Genomic DNA, 9,264 nt, shown 5'->3' with positions numbered 1-9,264 from the left:
TCTCTAAAATTAAGTTGTAATCTTCTCCCATCACCCACCAAATACATAAAAAGTCTAATTTATTTTGTTTGTTTAAAATATATAAAAAAATTCATTGAATTTTATTAAAAAAAAAAAAATCATTCCAACTCTAATTCTTCAATTATTTCCTAGACTTGTTTCAATTAAGATTTATTATAAAAACTTTTATCTTGATAAACCTAGTTGAAGTTAACTTTTATCTTGATAAACCTAATTGAAGTTTTGCTCTCAAATCTAGTATTTCAAATTTATTCCTCTTTATCTTCTTTTTATTTAAATATAAATTTTGAATTTATCTTAAAATATTAAAAATCAAATTTACATTAATATCAAATCAAAGCTCCATTTCATCATATAAAATCTTAGCTTAGACTCAAATATCCCAAGTTAGAATTGATTCTTCAAAATTTACTGCAAGTTTTAATTGTGATTTCACCTTGTGTTGTTTTAATTGTATATACGAAATAATCTTTGTTAATTCAAGTAAATTCAAAGTAACATCTGAGAACATTACTTGATTTATCAAATCTAGTTTCGTTGTATAAATAATATAACGTATTAAACAAAAGGGCGATGGAGAACCCTAGTCGAACTATGGGCGGGTTTTCTACCATGGCGGTCCTGACCCTGCCACCTGATAGTTGACGGCCTGGTTTATTTGTCCTTAAGGCACTGGAACGACACCGTCGCAACCTCCTCCCTTCGCGGTTTACCCGGGTTCACAGTTACTGTGGACCTCCCGTTTCTCCCGACAGCAGTTATCCCATTCACTGGCGGTTCCAAGAACATGGATGGGGCGGAAAAAACGATGGACCCTCATTTCCACGAGGTCAACAGGTCTTCACACCGCGTCGTGTCAAACCCGGGTCACCTCGTTGCTCCTCGGCGACCCCTTTCATCCTCCAACTCTGCTCAAGGTTGACTACCTTCATCTGTGCCCCATTCCTCCACTGTTCACCTCGAAGACGTTCCTGGGCTGGATTGCCCCCCACTCTCCCCAACGACCCTGAACCTGTTAGGTTCCTGTTTGCAAGACTCGCCATCCTTTGATGCGCCTCTCCCTCAGATACCGCACGTCTCCGCCCCACCTAGTTTTGTGCCCATCCCTGGATCGATACCTGAAACCCTTCCCACAAACCCTCATCCCCCTGGCGGCCCTTCAAACCCCACCGTTTCTAACCCTAACCCTAGCACACCCATCCATTCTAAATGCTTTAGCTCCCCGATCCCTACCCCTAAATCTACCCCATCCACCCCGCAGATAGTGAACCAAGGAATTCGTGGACTGCTAAAGGACTACCCGACGGCCAGGCGCTCAGATAAGCAAAAAAAAGGCAAGTGTCTTAGGGCTAGAGACAAAGACATAAAGCTTGCCCTGGGTGAGGATCTTATGATGGGAGAAGTGGATAATACTACCAAGAAGGTTCTAGTTGGGCACATTCGTGGGAGGAATTACACTGTAGAGCGGCTACGACTCTGGACAGAGGAAATCGAGGGTTCCATCCTTAAATATTTGCCCATCATCCATGTTCTGTCAAGGGGATGGTTTGCCCTTTGATTCCACCTGGAGGAATACACAGATTGGCTCCTATCCAAGTTCTGTCACATTGAAATGGCGCCAGTATTGCTGAAGTGATGGGATCCATTGTTTGATCCCGAGAGAGAACAATTGGGGGCGGGTCCTATCTGGGTTCTGTTGCTGGGTCTCCCACTGCAACACTGGACCCCTACCATCTTCAAGCAAATTGGGGACGCCCTGGGCACCTACCTGGATCATGATCAATCCTTCAAATCGATCGAAATCATGACCATGGCTCGAATATTGGTGCACTTGGATACTAGGGTCGGGCTGGAGGAAAAGATCACCCTGCTCTGGCGACATTTTTCTCACAGGAAAAACCTTGACTATGAAGGTGTGCCTTTCCGGTGCAGGTGCTGCCACAAGGTCGGACACCTCTATAAAGATTGTCCTCTACTCATGCCTTTGACTATAGCTGCTAAGGGTTTGATACATAGACTATCAGAAGAGCCGATGGTGGATGTGCTACCCTCAGATCCGGATCACACAAAGGAAGATGTTGGGAACACTGTTCAAACCTCCAGTGCCTCCCAGTTGTTGCCTCCATCTCCTCCTAAGACCAGATCTAGATCTGCGGCAGAAGCCGCTCCTACATTGGGTACTGACTCTACTCCCTGCTCCTCTGCTTTTCTTTTTAATCTTTTATCTGTCTCTGTGGTTTCGTCTGCACCTTCCTCATGTTTAAATACAACTCCCATTACTTGTTCAATTACATCATTGCAACCATTATTCTCCACTACCCCACCATTGATTTCTGGTCTGGACGAACCCCCATTGCCATCTGAACACACTCCCTCGGGCCTTCATGCCTACAATCTCCGGCCCCGTAGGCAATCCATCCCCGATACTCTGGGCCTGGGTATCATTCCCTTCTCATCTAACCATAGGCCTACTAGAGGGAGACCCTCCAAATTAGCCAAAGCTATTAAAATCGCAGGGGATGATGTTGCACAGGGCCATCAAAACACTATTGAATGGGTGCTTAGAGCAGCAGACACCCCAGCCAAGGTTCCCCGATGAAATGGCTCTCCTTCAATTGTAGGGGCATAGCCAGCCCTAAAAAAAAACTAGCCCTCAAGAGACTCTTGATTTGTGAACCCTATGATATAATCTTCCTTCAGGAAACTTTGGGGCCTTCATATAAGATTGTAAAATCCCTCCTGGGCATCATGCCTGGGTGGCACTTCCAAGCTCTGGACACTACTGGAAGATCTAGGGGACTCGCTCTTAGGATAAATCCTCGCATCATCAGGGTGATTGCCTCATGGGGTGGACTCGGATTTCTTGGTATGGATCTCTTCTACGTAGTTTTGGGTAAAAAAAATCTGTATCATAAATATATATGCCCCCTATAAAAATAGGTTGGACTTTTGGAAGCAATTTCTGGACAACCTGATGAACAATTCCTCAACCATGCTGGGAGGTGACCTTAATTTCTCCATTGGTCATGAAGAATCTTTCTTGGGATCATCACTCGCAACTTGATCCACTTTTGGATCAGTTGAGCTCTTTGCTGGATCAATGTGGCCTCATTGACGTACCTATGAATAAGAATATGCCTACCTAGCATAATAGAAGAATTGGTGAGGCAGCTTTACGGAGAAGACTGGACTGGTTCCTCATCCATGAAGACCTGTTGATGACTCTCACCATATTCAGACAATGGGTGGGCTCTGGAGGCATACCTGATCACTCACCAAAATATTTGGAATTAGTAGGTCCCACTTCCAAGCCTCGAGCCCCTTACAAGTTTAACTCGACCTGGCTAAAGGATCCAGACTACCTCAAGATGGTCACGGACTACTGGAAATCCCATCCCCCTTCAATTGAGAGGAGGAAGGAAGTAGGTTTCTACAATAACTTGTACCACCTCAAGAGACTCTCGATTGACTGGGCCAAAAAGAAGAAAGCCAGGGAGGACCTTGACATATTTGATTTAGAATCCCAGATAGCCAATCTAACGGATGAACATGGCAGAGGCTTCAACTCCATCGAGTCAAAAGTGCAGCTAGTAGAGATGGAAGCCCAGAGATCCAAGATCTTACTGGCTTGGGAAGAAACTTGGCGACTTAGAAGCAAGGCCACCTGGTTACAAGCTGGGGATGGCAACACTAAATTCTTCCACAAATTTGCAAATGGAAGGAAAGCCAGTAGTATGATAGTGCAGCTTCCCTCGGATCAGGGAACACCGGCAAACACTCACTCTCAGCTATCTCAGTTAGGCAATTCTCACTTCAAACAGTTGTTCAAAGCCCCTCTAGGTGCTACTCTGCCTGATATTATCCGTATTGCTGGGAATTTCCCTAGATTTGTGGTTCCTGAAAGACTGGAGGACCTCAATAAACTTGTCTCCTTGGGGGAACTAGAGAGCACCCTGAAATAGTTCAAAAGAGATAGAAGCCTGGGTCCGGATGGATGACCTATGGAGTTCTACCTTACCTTTTTTGACATTCATAACCCTTATCCCTAAATTGGATTCTCCTCTATCCTTTAATGACTTCCGTCATATATCCCTCTGCAATTGCCTCAATAAAATCATTGCCAAGATCATATATAATCGTATCAAACCTATTCTATCAAAGCATATCTCCCCGGAACAATGTGCCTTTTTACAAAACCGTCAAATTCATGAGGCCATAGGCACGACACAAGAGGCCTGTAGAAATTTTGAATAATTTAACACATATTCACAGAGATTACCCTGATCATACAATTATAAGCGGAACATGTATAATACATAATCTCCTCTACGTTGATCATCAATTTACAGAAGCAGAAACATTCACAGGCGCACATAGAAGCATCAATCAAACTCATTAACACAGTATGTATCCCGGGGAAAGCATCTCGCTAAAAACCCCACACTATCTGTATATTATATTGATTGAATCATGTAACATTACAAAGTACAATGCTTATCACAAGCAATCCAGTACCAGCTCCACCTGTTACACACAATACATCTTAGATCTTATTTCCAAATCTATTCCACTGCTTGCCTGCCTCTCCAGCTCAATACCTGCTCAAGAACTGATGAGAATGGCTTACCAAACTCGTATTTGACCTGAAAATAATCACTCACACTCTGTTGGATGTGAGCACAGGCTATAATTCTTGATATTGGCCAATTCATTGGCATACTCAATCCCTCTGATTGTGCAAATCATCATGCACAGCTATAGTCACAACTGATAGCAATCTGATCCTCTAACACTTGTCCCTGCTGAACTGAACATGCACTGACATGCAACTGAGTTAACTGATGTATTCTATAGTTGCATTATGAGTTAATAACTTGTGAATTAATTAATAACTAATTCACCCAACTCATCTCTAGTCTATTGATCAGTTAGACTAAATACAACTAGTTTAACAAAGCTAAACAGAACACAACTCCATCAACTGCACCTCCGGTCCACTAAACTCAACTCACTTGAGTTCTAACTGAAGTCCTGCATGCAAATATTAATCATCCCATAGGTAACCACGTATTTCCTTCTGGGATCTGCATGTACCACATTCGTAGCTCATCCTGAAGTGCTCCAAGAGAATAAGATCAAGTTTATAGTCCAAATATTATTATGAGACAATAATATTTGACTTTTCTATTTTTGACAGCCAGTCTAAAAATAGACTTTGATCACTCACACTGTGATCACTCACACTGTGGTCACCCACACTGTGGTCACCCACACTGTGATCACTCATACTGTGATCACCCACATTGTGATCATCCACACTGTGATCAAAAATAGATCTTGCGCCATAATTTGCCTACGGGCCCACTTAGTGAAGGTGACTCTTTTCACTAAGCTCCATCATCTTGTTGCATTCTCAACAAGCATTTCTTATTGCACACTTTTCAACACTCCCTCTCAACAAGAAAGCCTTCCTCATAAACCCGATCTTGTAACTCTAGAATGTTCTCCATGCAACACATTTGGCCGGTCCACTTACTCTGTCATCAAAGTCTCTGACTGCTATTGCCTCTGTCGACTGAAGACTCTGCATCTCTGTGCTCTTCAGTATCTGACTGCTCTAGCCTCTGTCACTTTGATCTCTGACTGCATCCGTCCTGCTGCTGGTTCTATCTCCCAGCATTGCATCCGCACTACACCTCCCAACTGACCACCCTGTTGGGCTAGAAACACCCTCTGATGTTGAAGCTCTACCTGCTGCTGACAAGTGCTCCCTCTCTGGCATCTGCGCTACTGCAACATCTCCATGCATCTCACACCATTGCACACTTCTCTGTGCCACCTAGCACTGTGCAAAACACTTGTGCCTCTCGCATTGCTGCAGCCTGCTAGCTATGCGCTGTCCTGGGATTCCCTACACTGTCGCTCTCTCTGCCGCTCCATCCGCATCTGTCTCTACCCATTCAATCAATTCTTGCTACCCCACCTCCTACCTGGAGGTATGGCTGCATGCGATCCCTCAGCCCACCTGGCTCGAAGTTTCCCCCTACTGGAGGTCTCTGCATGAGTAGATGTCTCTACTCGATCTCCTCTCAGCTCCCCTTGTTGTGGCTGCTCCACAACCTCCTGAAGCTGCTGCACCAATCGTGGCTCCTCCACAATCGTCTGGCTCTGCATGTTGAGAGGTAATATACGCTCCCTCTCAACCACCAAGTCTCCATTAGTTGCCTTGCTGCTCAAGGCTTTGCATGCATCTTGAACCTAAAGAGCATACATGTTCTTGATCTGTGAACCAATCTGCTTCACCTGTCTAGTGATGATGTGTCTAAGGAAAACCTTTCCCTTACTGAAGACCACATCATAGCCTTTGTCTTCCAACATCGCGATCGACACCAAGTGTTACGCAGTAATTTGTCACTGTCTCCCTGTCAGTCTCTCTGCTGTGTCTGGGTTTCCAAATAATCAAGCCCATGCCCTCTGAATTGGCCAAATGACCCACTTTGCCAAAGTTTGTTTTACCAGCGCGACTGTTATTAAAATACCTGTGCTGACCGGCGGCTTATAGTGTATTTGATGCGCTGCCAGCGCGGAAGCACACGAGATTCCCGCACTGGTCGGATTTCATGAACAGTGCACACTTTGCTTGTACTAAGCCGCGCTGACACAGACTTCTCTGTTATAGTCTTGCGACGTCAGCGCAACAGTCCAGTTATGTACCCGCGCTGATCCTGTTTGGGCGAATTTGTTCTAACAGCCAACCTTCCAGATGCCTCCAGACCTGGTTGTTGGCCTTGTGAGTATCGCCCTCCCTTCTATGGCATGTTTGTTCGTCATTTGCCCCTTCTTCCTTGGAGTTGAGCTCATCCTCTTACCCTCTATGGAGGCTCCTCTTCTTATTTAAACCTCTACCTTTGCCATGAGCAGCTAGTTTGGATTGTGTGGAGCTTATAGAGCTTGAACTGCTGCTAGTGTGCATGTTGATAGGTAGTTAGTGTGACAAGTGTGGATTGTTGTAAAGCTTGAGGAAGATTGCATAGTGTGACTTGTGTGAGAGAGAGTTTGTCTTGGGAAATCCATCTCCAAAGGTGAATGCTTAAGAGACTTGCTGGCTGAACCCTCCTGAGAAGGATTCGACGTCAGAACATTTGGTTGTACTCTTCTCTGTATTTATCATTAATAATAGATGACTACTATTATGGTTCCATTCTCATTTGTCTCATGATGGTCAATGTGAATTACATCCTTTCTGACTGATGTATAGTTGCTTTTATTAGATTTCACGCTTGTATTTGTATCTCTCTTCATGTGTGCAGGTATCCGTTCACTAGGATCGTGAAGGATTGTGACCAGCCAAAGCGAAGGAGCGAGGACAGGGCTTCTTCATCAAACATAAGCGTTGGAACTCAAGTAGGTCTTCTTTACCTCTCTTTTATTTGCAATTAGGAACCTGCGTGGTAGCATTGTGTGATTGTTACTAGACCCGCTGTGGGCTAGTAGGGATCGTCTCTGTCCGCAGAGAGGATTTACCTCCGTAACAATTTGGCGACTCCGCTGGGGAGTCCAGCCTTCATCCCTCTTCATTCACTTGTTTTGAGTTTGTTTGATTGCTCTCTCTTTGAAGTTTGGGGATTAGTCTGCTGTTTTTCAAACTTTCTGGGTTAATCTGGGAAGTGTTTTAATTGTTTAAGAGACCCTTGCCCTGGTTTGGGAGCTTTTTGTTTGATTCTGTGTGTTTTTTAGCCTCAGCGCGTTTTTATTTAAAACAGTTGCGCTGGCATCGCTTGCCTGTTTCTTGAGTCTCGCGGTCATCGCGCTTTCTCATTAAACAGTCGCGACGGTTCTGAAATCGAACCAGCGCGGTAATCCCGTGTCCTTCCGCGCTGACAGCGCACAGTTGCTACGTGTGGTTTCCTATCAGCGCACAGTTGCTGAGCGCCACCCGCGCTGACACCTGAAAAATTGAATTTGTTCAATTTCTCCTCCTGGGCTTGTTGGTTTGGCTATCCCTTGTTCTTTTCACCTGGTCTATCACTTGTTTTTCATTGTTTGAATACTGAAGAACTTATTTCGGGGAGTTTTGTTGAGCAGACCTTGTTTTTGTGTCTCGTGACCTGGTTTCACCATCCTGTTTTCACTGGATTGGCCTCGTTTGGTTGCTTGTTCACAAAGATCTGTTTGTTGCTTGACTTTACTTTCGCGAGAACTTTCCTTTTGCTTGGTTCTTATTCCACCTTGTTAGACTTCAATCACCTAGCTTTTTCAAGTTTTTGTTTTCCTCTTGATTTGGAGAACTTTTCTAGGGTTTTGGGTTTTGGTTGTGATTTGCATTGAGTGATTTTTTGCTTTTGTTTGCTCAGTGTTGTTGTCTCTCAAAATTCGTTTTAAGAGTGCATAGTGCCATTGGAAAAGAAATCAAACTAGTATCTTTTGCGTTCAAATAGTTAATTGGAAAAAGAGCATTTCATTGATTTATGTTCTCAAAAGAAAAAGTTTTATTTCCTTGCCATTAGCTGCATTAGGTTGCTTGTTTGATTGTATTCATTTTGTTTGATTGAAAACTCTTAACCTTCTCATAGTTAGAATTCATCGAACGAAATGATGTCCTTTGGCATGTAGTTTGCATCTAGGTAATTGTGAGAGATCATACGGTAGGACCTGAAACCGAAACTTAACTCAAGATCAACCATAAAATGAACTGAATGAACATAAAAACGCATTGGAACATAACGCAAACATCTAGAGGTCTAGGCTAGAGACGTGTTCCGGCGTCTTTAAACATAGTCACTATTGTTTCACATTACGGTTGGGTGATTCCTCCTTCTGTGACTCGATAGTGGTCTAACACGGACTGTGCTCCCACGTACCGTCGCGTATATAGGGGAGACCCCACTAGGCTTTTATCCTTGATCCATAGGAAGCCGAGTCTGCCGCCTTGTGAACCGTAACGCACCGAACACAGCATTCGGGAAGATTGACTGCAGTACGTAAAGTCCTTGGTTCTCATATGATTGCCAAGGTGTATAAGCGGTTTTACGGATTGCTTGGTAAACCTTTTGCCTAGAAATCTCCAGAGTAGTCACTTTTGATCCTTTTCGGACTCCCTAAATGAAAAGGTGCCAGTGAGCGTCTTGTCACTTCGTGCTCATTAAATATTCGAAGGAGACTAGAGTCACCTTTTGTCCTTTTCTCGACTCTTAAAATATGAAAAGGTCAAGTTGTGTCTGTGCGTCTTAAAATTCATTTGGC

This window comes from Pinus tabuliformis, chromosome 1_2 (assembly GCF_031772625.1).
Source record: "Pinus tabuliformis cultivar Carrire ecotype Pingquan chromosome 1_2, CPIR1, whole genome shotgun sequence".
Classification (NCBI taxonomy): Eukaryota; Viridiplantae; Streptophyta; class Pinopsida; order Pinales; family Pinaceae; genus Pinus; species Pinus tabuliformis.
This window is presented reverse-complemented; position numbering follows the sequence as displayed.